Below are 13,412 nucleotides of genomic sequence, written 5' to 3'. Positions count from 1 at the left end.
AACATCGCTTTTTATCTAAAAGCAGACATAAGTCATCAGGTGGAAATTTCTTCACAGCGTTATCCTGTTTCTGAGTGCTTTCCTACCAGTCTGAAAACAGTTTACTCCTTGCCCACCTGAACATGCAGCCAGATCTTAGGATCTACTGCTACTAAGGTCATGGCTAGGAGCCTGTCTGTCCTCTAATGTTGCATCTCAAAATTACCTCCCCTCCATACAAACTGGTAGAGGCTAGCAGCAACTTAGAGAGCATGCACGGCTCAATATTTCATCCTTTAGCCAGGAACCTTTTTTCCAACTCCACCAAGATTACGATTTAGAGAAGACTAGACCTTGAATAGGTCAGAATTCACCCTTTCTGTACGTTATATATGTTTCTTTTTACCTTGCAACAAGCTATAGTGGATCTGGGGTTGACTACTGGATGGAAAACTATTAGTTAATCACAGGTCAGGAATTCTGCCATGTAAAAAGGCATCATGGCTGAACTTCTAGACGTTCATTTCCAGAGTTTGTGTAGCAAAGGCAATATTTCCCCATACCTCAGCAACATTATCCCCTATGCTTATCATGTAATTATGGAAAAAACACAAGCAGTTCTCACATAAGGGAAAGCATAAGAACAAAAATAATATCATTAAATGGTTAGTAGCAATTTTTCCAACTAGTGTTTTGAAGGTATTTCCTTTTAGAACACTAATCATTTCAAATCATATTTTACTTCCATCTTCTAATCCTATAATCCTCTAAAGAATAAAAAAACACTACCAGCAAAGATAGCTGTGTTTTCAGGAGTTCAAGTTAGAAAGGAAGAGCAAAAGAGTTTGATTTATATTCATTTTAGAATAGAAGAAATAAAACACTAAGGTCATGATTTCAAAATTAGTTAAAGAATAATGACTATGTATGTCGGTAGAAATCCCTGAGAAATAAAATCAGGAAAATGTTTTGCAATTTAAACATTTGCAATATCCCTTACCTCATGCAAGTGGATTAATTGTGCCCCTACAATTACCATATACATTCTCCCAGTGCCCCATTACTCTATACTCTGGACACTATGGAATAACAGAGTAATAAATGTTGTCTACAATGTGACAAAGATTGATTAATATCCAGAAGCCAAATTCTCAGTGCTCCCTTAGGACCTGAGCTTTCTCATGCTAGCTGGAAATAAGATTGCATGATTGATGGGGGAAAAAATACACAAATATATTTGAGTTTTAGACAAGCAAGAAACAAGGATGGGAGTGTAGCTTCCATGGTGGAAATGTTTACCTAATAAGTATAAAGTTCTAGATCCAATCTTATATCCACACAAGTGGCAAATTAGGGTGTATTCTTAGAAAGAAAATTTTAACCAGACACCAGTGGCTCACACCTGTAATCCTAGGTACTCAAAGAAGCTGAGATCTGAGAATTGTGGTTTGAAGCCAGCCCTGGCAGAAAAGTCCCCATGAGATTCTTATCTCAAAGTAAATACTCAAGAATGGGAAGTGGTGTTGTGGCTCCAAGTGGGATAGCACTAGCCTTGAGCAAAAGAGCTCAGAGACACTGCCCAGGCCCTGAGTTCAAGCCCCATGACTGAAATTGTTTTTTAAACAAAATGAAGAAAATTTAACTTTTTGCAACAGGTTCACCAAATTCATAAATTTAATAACTGTTCTGTTAAAAGCAAGGGGATAAAAATTGATTGTTATACCTACAATTGATGTATCAGGACATTAAATAATTTGTTCAATCTTGATGGGTTTGTATTGCTCTAAATATCCATAACACTTGGTGATATGTAAAGAAAAGAGATTTAACTGACTCATAATCCTGACAGCTGGAAAATCCGAAAGGCATGGTGTTAGCATTTGATGAGGGCTTCCTTGGTTGCATCACAACAGTTCAGCGAAGCAGAAATGCAGAGGAGACTGGAAGTAACTTCACTTCACCTACTGTCAACAGACCTTAGTTGTATGGGAACTGCATTCCCCCTGATGGTGGTGGCCTCTTCCTACCTAATTACCTTCTATTTGGCCTCAATGCATCATGGTTTCACCACCTCACTAGCGTCCAAAATTCTTGCCCATGAACCTTTGGTTATAAACCGTTGTTAGTTGGTAGCAGATATTATTCTATTTTTTATGTATTCGGGGTATGAGGATTTGCCAGATAATATTTTGTTCCTATATATTAAGCATTCCATGATAAACTCATAAGAAAAAAAGAAATCAGTACTTCAATCATAGGGACTGTGACAACCTACCAACAGTATTAGAGTACATAGTGCAAGTTTACTTAATATGATTTGTGTTGATTTTGATTAGACATATAATCCTTCATCCTCTCTGACTTTTCTACACTCATCCAATTGTCTATTTAAAGAAGATATCAAAATGGCTTTACATTTTAGAAACCTGATGTCTACCAAAATGATATAGATTGTAAGCTCCATAAGTCTTTCTACCACCTGTCTCTTTCTTGTCCTTTTTTAACCATTTGGAAAAAGCTGTGCAAATTATACATCTTCTCTTAGTCATCTTTATGCTTTTCAATGATGCAATAAAATTTATACTAATCTATTAATAATTAACAAAGTCTTGCTACATCTTTCTTAAAATCTGCAGCATTTATCCCGTGAAACTCTCCATTATCATCTTTAGGATTCTATGATACAATAATGATTTCCATTTTCTATTTTGAGCTCTTGTCATTATTTATTGGCCATTTTCAGCCTGACAATTTTGTTCTAAGCCTAATTTTAGGTGGAAATCTGGTTTTCTTCTCCGAAACGATTACTTGTTATAGCATTATTTATTTAGACTACTTACACCCACACAATTCATGCCCTGGTAAGTGCTCTAAAATATAAAGTGTAGCATCTTTGGCCATCTGTAAAAAGTAAGTGGCACAAACATAACACAATCCTTTATTTTGATGACCAAAGAAGTGCCAAAGTATATAAAGAGTAAGCAAAGCTAGAGGAAGACATAATACTCATTTCCCAAAGTTGTCTTGTGGAATGGATTACATAGTGTATCTATCTCCTAAATTATGTATTTATGTCATTGTGAATTTTGTATAAGCATATATTGCTTTGATTCCTATGAAATATGAAAGAAAATGTGACAAAAAGAGATATAACAGACATCATTGTATCAGCAATTTGATTAAATAACATACATTTGGCCTTGATTTAGTATGGGTTTAAACCTGTAATAAATGTTAACTATTATTATTAGCTCACCATATATTTCAAGGTTTTTTCTTCTCCCAGTCATAAAATATGTGTGTTCTTATAGGCTGATACCTCTCTCAGGTCTTTTCAAATACTCTCTATGCCTCCCCCTTACCCATACAAATGTTTTATATATTTCTAGGCAAATTATTCTACAAAACTCAAGACTTACACAGTCTTGGACGTATTTACAGATTCTATGATTTCCTAAATGCAGCACACATAATTCCAAAGTCATCCACTGAAGACCTCTGGGCTTCTTGTTCCATGTTGTTTTTTTTTTCTTTTTTGTTTTTGGGTCCGGTCGTGGGGCCTGAACTCTGGGCCTGGGCGCTGTCCCTCAGCTCTTCAGCTCAAGGCTAGCGCTCTACCACTTGAGCCACAGCGCCACTTCCGGCTTTTTTCTTTTTGCTTATGTGGTGCTGAGGAATCAAACCCAGGGCCTCATGCATGCAAGGCAAGCGCTCTACCACTGAGCCACCTTCCCAGTTCTGTCCCATGTCTTATACACTGATTAAGCTATTGCACAAAATAGAAAAAAGAATCAGAAATCTATTTGATCGACAAATATCCCATCATTGTCCCTCAGAGTAGGTATGATCTATTCGTCTGCTTTTACCCCTTCAAAGCTCGTGAATCTTTCTACTGGGGCATTGTCATTCCCCAGGTCAGGCTCTGAACACATCTATAACTGTCTTCTATTTGTCAACTATCCCAGTTTTATACTATTCTAACTTCTTATTCATAATATGGGTGTTTGCTGAGCAGAACTTACAGAGAGTAAGATGAAAAATGTGACCAGGCACTGATGGCTAACACCTGTAATCCTAGCTACGCAGAAAGCTGAGATCTGACGATCTCGTTTGAAGCCTGCCCTAGCAGGAAAGTCTGTGAGATTCTTGTCTCCAATTAATCACAGAAAAAGCTGAAAGTGATGCTGTGGCTGAAGTGGTAGAGTGGTAGCCTTGAGCCAAAGGAGCTCAAGGATAGTGACTAGGTGCTGAGTTCAAGCCCTAGGACCAGCAAAAGAAGGAGGAGGAGGAGGAGGAGGAGGAGGAGGAGGAGGAGGAGGAGGGGGAGGAGGGGAAGGAGGGGGAGGAAGGGGAGGAGGGGGAGGAGGAGGGAGGAGGAGGAGGAAAATGTGTAAATCTGTAATAACAACTTCTGCTGCCTTCTGTGTTAGCTTCATTATATCTATTTCGTATAACACTGTATACATAGAATCTTTTAAAAATAATTTTGTTGAGATTAAATGATTACATAAATTTCACTGTATTGTGAGATAGTGATACTTAGTTAAAGTCACAAACACATTTTAACCTTCACAAGGCAAATTGTCATTATCATGATCTATAATGTTTGTGAATTCTATGAGCTTTGACAATAATACAACTATTTCTTCCACATCGGGTGATTTGTATGTTTCTTTCCTTTTGCTTAGTGTCAGCTGTTCCCTCTTTCCCTCTCATTCCCTCCCTCCCCTCGCTGCCCTTGAGCTGCTTAGTTCGTTTTCATCAATGTCCAGTGCAGCTGATGGGCCCCTATGTTGTATAGTTTCCCCTGTTGCCCTCTAATTCTGTGCCCTCCTCCTGGCTTCCCTCAGATATGTGTGTGCACCTTTAAAAAAAATACTCTTAGTGATCTTATAGAGGAGGAACAGGATTTGTGGAAGAAGTGGCATGAGCTGGCAGCTAAAATAGAAGCAGGAGCTGACTGGATGAAGAGGAAGTGCGGAGTGTCCCTGGCAAGAAGGACCATGTTTAATAAACTGGAGTCCAGTTTTCTCATTATGGAACACTCTATCCCAGGACAACCATTATTTAGGAAGAAACAAAGGCAGGTCTCCACAAATCGTAAGGAAACTAGAATCAGTCTGAAGGAAAACGGGAGCCTCTGCATGGTTTTAAACATGAAAATAATGACAAAAAAAAAAAAAAGAATTCCAGGCTACAGGAGTGCTTGTCTTTACCTTGCAATAATTCCAAATATTGTATCTCCTATTTGAGATATTTTCTCAACCCCCTATTTTCTAGAGTTTTAAATCCAAGTATCATTGAGTCTCTGTTCACTTCTTCATTTACATTTCTTGTTATGTTTTCTCTCTCCCCCTTTTTATATTAGTCCTGGCTCTTGAACTCTGGGCCTAGGCTCTGAGCTTCTTTTACCCTCTGTTCTCCTTAACCTTAACAGTGGCAACAACTATGAATCACTCATGATTCAACTTGAAGTCCAACTCATTTTGTGAACAGACTAATTTCAATCCATCCCTCTATAAACTACTGTACAAAAATCCTTCTATTTCATCATTTATCATCTACAACCTAATTTACCTGTTCTCTCTTTTTCTAGTGTCTATAAGCTCTGTAAAATGCCACTTTAGGGTTTTTAAAAAAAATAAATATCTGTTAAATTAATCAATAACATTTTGGCTTGCCCATTTAAAGACAGTCGATTTTCTATACCAAATTTCTTAAAGAATTCAAAAGCTTGACTAAGTATACCAAATGAAAGATTCTAATAGCATTTGTTTTAAAAAATAAGAAATAGCTTTATAAATTATGTGATTAAAATTGTATTAGTAGAAGTCAAGAAAAAATATATTAAATGGGTCTTCTCAATGCTATGTTATAAGGCTAGGTTACTCAAAACTCTATTAACAATTTTTTTTATTTGTGAAGCATGATGCTCAGGTTGGTGGTTTTGAATTTCTTTTACATTTAAAACCCTTTAATTTGATAAGGATGTTGAATGTAGGTAGACTTTGTATAAGAATCAAATGTTTTTATGGCTTTTTAACTAGTTATATATTTATATCTATTCAGGTTTATAAAATAGAAGTGGGAATATATATCTTTGAAACATCAGTAGTTGAATAAATTTCTTTCACATTCTGATAAATTGTTTTGTAGTTCTGCTATAAATTGAAATTTTCATCCTCAAACAAAATGGAAGTGAAAATTAACTTGTCTCAGCTATAAATGACACCTTGAAGTCCACTTAAAGCTACTCTACCAATTCAATCCTAATCACTATGCTTCAACTTTAAACAGAAATTCACCTACCATATGAATAGACCTTTTCCCTGACTCTGTGTGTTTTATTAGCATCTTTTCATGCATAACCAATTTTGATTAGAGCAGAACAGAGTCAGACATGTAAGCATTCAAAATGTTAGTATTGTAATTCCTCAAATGAGTCTGCTTTAAGGTCAGAACATTGCCATGTGACTCTACCTTGAATCTGCAGTTTTAGATGAACAAGGTAATATCATCTTTGAGAATCTACTCACAAGCTGCCAGAGCAAAATTAAAGCAATTCATCATAAGAGAAGACTGATTGTCTTAGTAAAATGGACATTGATTATGTACCAATTAAAGCAAGTATGACTCACACTGAATGGAAATTCATTGGCTCTATCTGTATAATAAGTGAGGGAGAACCCTCCCCTCACTCTCTTAAAGAATAGATCCATGAAGATTTCTGGAAAGAGGTAAATACCCTGTACATTATATAGTGTTGTACTGAAATTCAAGAAAGCTGAAGAAGAGACCCAAAAATATGCATCCAAGCAAACATCAGACACAAGCCTACATAAAAGTCCTTAGCTGCCAGCTGGCCAGAGGAAGAACTGTAGAGAGGCTCTGGAATGGTGAGAAGATCTATGGTTTTGCCATGAAAAAAAAAAGTCCTTACTAAAGGAAATAACTGGTAGAGGAAAGAAAAATAGAGGCTTCTGGGCACGAAAGCCAAATCCATGTAGGGGAAACCATACTATATGAGCTTTGACAGTGATGTGTGTTGATGTCTGCTCACTCCAATGGGAATTTTACACCCTATCCTGTAATGAGTATGCACACAAAGATCCTCCAGTGGCATTTTGAAAACAGAATAAAGAAATTCTTGAGCTTCACAGGCTTTGTTACCTACCACTAGAATGGGGAGAGTGAAGGCCTTAAATCCTGCCAACTCCATTTATTAGATGCTGTAAAGCTTTTACAGTTTATACAGACAACAGTGCAATGAAACAAGAGGAATCACATTGCGCCTGAGAAAGATCCTTGTGTGGTATGAGTTTAGTAACCCACATGTAAATAAAGAAAACTACTGCTTTGACTAAAAAGCCTTCGAGCTTACTGTTTTTCATACAACTATCTGATCCTACAATGGATTATAGTAGAATTTTAATTGCTTCTTTTTCTGTCTTCATTTATTTGTATCATTAGTAATGTTCTTATGTTCTTCTTTCTAGCAGATCTTTTTTGGCATGCTTTCCTTCATGACAGGGTTAGTACACTGGTTTGGAGCAGTGTTTGGGGCCTTTTTTTGGGGGGGTCCGGTCGTGGGGCCTGAACTCTGGGCCTGGGCGCTGTCCCTCAGCTCTTCAGCTCAAGGCTAGCGCTCTACCACTTGAGCCACAGCGCCACTTCTGGCTTTTTTCTTTTTGCCTATGTGGTGCTGAGGAATCGAACCCAGGGCCTGATGCATGCAAGGCAAGCGCTCTACCACTGAGCCACCTTCCCAGCCCCTGTTTGGGGCCTTTTTAAAAAAATAATTTATTGTAATAAAAGTGATAAAGAGGGGTTACAGTTATATAAGCAAGGAAATGAGTCAATTTCTTGTTGAACAGCGTTACCCTCCTGCATTTTCTCCCACTTTCCCTCTCCCCACCCCCAACCTCCCTCCCTCTCATGTTGTAAAGTTCATTTCCAATACAGTGTTGTGAGTATCACTGTTGCATTGGTTCACCTTTTGTCCTTTGTCTCACCATCTCTGTGATTCCCTTTCCCTTCCCCAAATCAGATAAACTTGTATACTAAGGATACCAAAATCAAAACAGTGACAACAGAAGATAAAATATAAAAATGAAAGAAAAAGAAATAACTGCAAACAGTACATAAACACACACAGAGACATTTTTTCCATATCTTGGAGCTCATTTTGCTTATTTCCTATGGTCATATGTACATAGCTATTATTGATCAGGACCTTTTTAATTCTTCAGGACCACACACACACTCACACACACACACAAATGAACTTCCAAAAAAGAGAAAATTCAATATGTTGTGTCAAGCCAAATGGAGTTTAACTAACTGAAAATAATCTTGCCATTTTATCACTTAGAAAAAATATATATTTTGCTTGCAAAGAATTGTAGAGGTCATTAGGAATAACCATTTATCAATAGGAGTCTAAGAAAGGAGATCTATTTAGTGACTCTGTTAGCAATATATCCCAAGCACACATGATAAATTATCAGTAAAGATCTGACATTTAATGAAAACTTTAGTATACAGAACATTTTTGTTCTTATTGCAAGACAAGAAAGCACGGATATGAAAAACAAAAAGGACTATCAATTAGATAAAGATTAAAAATAAAGATAAAAAGAAAAATAAGATAACGATTAAAATATCAAAAAATAAAGATAACAATTAAAATAATATATATTCAAATAGTATACTTTATGCACACTATGTATTCAATTAATATTTCTACACTGCTTACAACTTAATGTAATTGAGCTAATATTTGTTGAAGTTATTCAGCTTTAGAATTTTCATAAAGCCCATAGGGAAAATGACTAATTCATTTTTATATACATGTTCCATTTAACATGCACTCAAATGGTTCTTATAATGCTCAAACATTTATAAAATGTACTTTATTTTTAATATTTTCAAGAAAATTTCTATACTTTATGCATTTTATCTTCATAATAACACAGCATTTGTTTCTACAATAACTCAAGTGGGTGAAAATTTTAAAAACAGTTTGAAAAATGTTACTAATAGTTGGAGCTGGTCATGAGTATATGTGGCTTTATGGTGTTATCCTTTCTAATTTTGTGTGCATATGAAAATCCCCATAATAAAAAGTTAAAGCAAATAAAGAGACTCCTGAAGCTCTCACTTGGGAGCATAGCTGGTAAATTATTCAAGTAAATGGTTTTTCCTGGTTGCTGACAACAAAGAATATTGGAAAAAGTCCAAAACTAAGAAAATTCAGACCTGGAGTTTCTACTTAAATTCATCCCATTTGAATGAACAATATATTCCTTAAAGCACTTAAATGAGTGTTTTTGTTAAATGTTAAAGAAAGGAAGAAAAGGAAGGAAGGAAGGAAGGAAGGAAGGAAGGAAGGAAGGAAGGAAGGAAGGAAGGAAGGAAGGAAGGAAGGGAGGGAGGGAGGGAGGGAGGGAGGGAGGGAGGGAAGGGAAAGGAAGGGAAGGAAGGAAGGAAGGGAGGAAGAATGGAAATAAGGGGGGAGAAAAGAAGGAAGGAAGGAAGGAAGGAGAAAAAAAGAAAGAAAACACTTTATAGATTAACCAAACAAAGCAATACTTTAAGGTAAAAAACTAGATATAGAAGACAAAAATTAAAATTCCTCTCCAGCACTGGTGGATCACATCTGTAATCCTAACTACTCAAGAGGCTGAGATCTGAGGACAGCAGTTTCAAGCTAACCCCGCAGGCAAGTCCATAGTGTGACTCTTGTTTCCAATTAATCTCCAGAAAAATGGAAGTGGAGCTGTGTCTCAAGGTGGTAGAAATCTAGCCTTAAGTAAAAAAGCTCAGGGACAGTGCCCAGGCCCTGAGAGCAAGCAAGATTGAAAGAAGAAATTCTCTTCAGAATTATGAATGTGAAATATATTTGAAGGAGAATTTATTTTAAAATCCATTTGAATAGAGTATTTTCAAATTCTATCTAATAGATGGGGGGTACTTTGGTAGACTTTTCATTTTTAAAACAAGACTAAAGGCAAGCTCATGATGAGATTTAATATGGCATTGTAAAGAAAATTGAATAGTTCATCTTAATAATCATAATATTGAGAGCTTCTCTTGGGACTCCTAGGTGGTAAAATCTTGAGAGCAAATGACTACTATCTCATGATGAATGCAACACAAATGGATTGGCAACTGTACTCGGCATGCCATCTGAGAACACAAGAATTTTTTTCTTTTTTCTTTTTTTTTTTTTAGAAATAAGAAATACTAGGCTTGCTTCTACACATAGTAATAGAAAAATAACACAGTACCAAGAGATGAAATGGTCCCAGAGAATCTGTAAGTATTGGTCAAACAAAGCAATTTGTTAAAGTTCTAAAGAGACACAGATCTGACTTTCTGTAGAGTAACTGACTACTTTAACTGATTCATCTCTTTAAACGTGTAATTACATATGGTGGCTAACAAAGCAGGTAGAAGTTGAAAGAGTAGAAACACAGAGTCCTGAACTGTTTATACATTAACTCAGGCCAAATGGATTTACAGTTTTCTGTCAATAAGCCAGACTCATACTACACTTAAACAAACAATGAGGGGAAGGGGGGAAGACACAAATTGGAGACCCATTAAGAAGAATAAAATATCATAATTATTAATGGTGCTAATACAAAAGAACTCCAAGATACAGAAACAAGAGTTTTTGGCTGTTGTTATTGATGATGTTGTTGTTAATGTACTGTATCAAGTTCTTCCTTTCTTCCCCTCCCCCTTTGGTTTATCCTGGTAGTCACTGTTTATGATTCTGATACCCTGTGTCTTGTAGATATGTTTATCTGATTTGGGGAAGAGAAGGAGAATAACAAAATGGTGAAACAAGGACAAAGGGTGAACCAATGCAACAGTGATACACAAGACAGTAGATTGGAAATGAACTTTACAACTGCGGGAGGGAGGGGCTAAGCGGGGAGGGATAGTGGGAAAAAACAAAAGAGAGATAACAATGGTCCACAACAAATGTACTCATTAGCTTACTTATGGAATTGTAACCACTCTGTACATCATCTCTGCAACAAAATAAAATTAAATTGAAAAATATTAATATTAATGTTTCACACTCTCCCCTTAGCCTCCAAGAAATTACACAAGCTGCTGCAAATCAGTATTAACATTTATCATTGCTTTTAAGCTGCTACAGTGATTCTGTCAATTACTGCAAGAAACTCTAAGCCAGGTTTTGTTTTGTTTTTTTATAACACTCTGGCTTTTCTCTTGAATATCTTAAGGGAGTCAGTTCTTGAAGTTGTGCTGTCTGAGTTTGAATTTTTCTTCCAAACCTTTCTCTGTTAGAATTTGCCTAATCTCTCTGAACTTTAGTTTTCAAGGTAGCTTAGCAAAGAATTTGACATGCAATATATACACAGTACTTAGCAGATAATAAAAATGTCATGCACAATATAATAAGCATACATTTTACAATACAGTATTTTTTCTTTTTATTTTCAGTGAAAACTGGTCAGTCATAAGCCAAGACATAGTAGCCACTGATACTGAAATGCACTCAGTTCCACAGGAATCAAAGATTCTGTGGTTTACTTTCTGAACATCTGTTTTATCTCCCTTCTTCCATTCTGAATAACTCAATTTAACTTTTTGATTGTAGTCACAAGTATATAACATGAAATCTACTCACTTAAAATGTAAATTTATGGTACAGTATTGTTAATTATTACAAACAATTATACAAACAATCTCTAGGATATTTTCATCTTGTTTGACTGAAACTACTGAACAATTCTCAATGGCCCCAATCCTTCAGACTCAGACAACCTGTTAATTTTGTTTTCAAGTTGAAATTATTTTTTTCAGCTATATTGAGACATAAATGGAAAACCAAAATGTACATGATATGCATATGTGCAATTTAAGCATAATGTGACATGATTTCCACAAGGTAATATAAGTATCACCCCAAATAATTGTCTACTTTGTGTGTGTGTGTGTTTATGTGATTCAAATAACTAAGATCTACTCTCACTTTGGAGGTGTAGCTCAGGTGTTACTATGGCTGCCTAGCAAGTACAAGACCCTGAGTTCACATCCCAGGATCATTGGGGAAAAAAAATTTAAGTATATAGTTCATTGTTACCAACTGTAGCTGCTGAGCTCTGTATTAGGTGTTTAGAACTTCCTAATATCATAGTTAGGCTGGGTTCCACGGTTCCGTGGCTATAAACTTACCTTCTCAGGAGGTCTGAAGTTTGAAGCCAGACCAACTAGAAAAATAACCAAGATTTCATCTCTAATTAACCATCTCTAAAATACTAGACTAGAGACATGGCTCCCATGGAAGAATCTCAGTCATTAGCAGACAAAAATACACTATAGTGTGAGATCATGAGTCTAAGCCTACAACTTGAAGTTTGTTCTTTGAGTTGACGTATACCGATTTTCCTTTCCTGACAAGCTCTAGTAACAAGCCTGCTACTCTGTGTTTCTATGAGTTTGACATTTTCAAAATTTCCTTCATGTATCTTGTTTATTTCACTTATAGTAATTCCCCCCCCCCCTTTCCTGGATTATCTGTGTTGTCACAAATGATGAGATTTCCTTAATTTTTAAGATTAAATAATATTTGACTATATGTATGTATACCAAAAGTTTCTTATTCATGAGATAAACTGAAGCAAAATAGTCATCTCTAAGATGCAGTTCTTCATTGTAAGATTCTTCTCACTGTAGGATATCTTATCTAATATGATGATTTAAAAAAAAACCTCTCTCAGGGTGGCATGCATATTTATATCTCAATAAGTATTCATTTACTCTCCTTCCTTGTATAATGTGATTCATCATTTCTTTCCCCAAGCCCCTTAGAGTTACTGAGAGGAGTACTTTAAGTTTCTCACTTCCTAAGGGGATAGAAATGAATCTCACATGATTCCCAGCAGGAAAGATATAATGATCTAATTCCACTATCAGAATAAAATGTTTCTTTTTTCTTTTGTTTCCAGTTCAAAGCTCTTTTCAAGACTCACCCTAAGGGGCTGGGAAGGTGGCTCAGTGGTAGAGTGCTTGCCTTGCATGCCTGAGGCCCTGGGTTTGATTCCTCAGCACCACATAAGCAAAAAGAAAAAAGCCAGAAGTGGCGCTATGGCTCAAGTGGTAGAACGCTAGCCTTGAGCTGAAGAGCTGAGGGACAGAGCCCAGGCCCAGAGTTCAGGCCCCACGACTGGACCAAAAAAAAAAAAAAAAAAAAAGACTCACCCTAGGACTCCAACCTCAATTTTATACAAATGCTAACTTTACATACCTGTCAGAAATATTGCTCATTATTATAAAAAAAATTGATATAAATATATATAACCTAGGATTCATGATTCATGATACAAATGTAAGACCAGGAGCAGTGTTCCACTGCAAACTCCACCAATTATATTTAGTCTACAATCTATAAA

Source organism: Dipodomys spectabilis, unplaced genomic scaffold (assembly GCF_019054845.1).
Source record: "Dipodomys spectabilis isolate Male_0828 unplaced genomic scaffold, ASM1905484v1 ptg000001l, whole genome shotgun sequence".
Classification (NCBI taxonomy): domain Eukaryota; kingdom Metazoa; phylum Chordata; class Mammalia; order Rodentia; family Heteromyidae; genus Dipodomys; species Dipodomys spectabilis.
The sequence above is the reverse complement of the archived record's forward strand: the minus strand, read 5'-3'. Positions refer to the sequence as shown.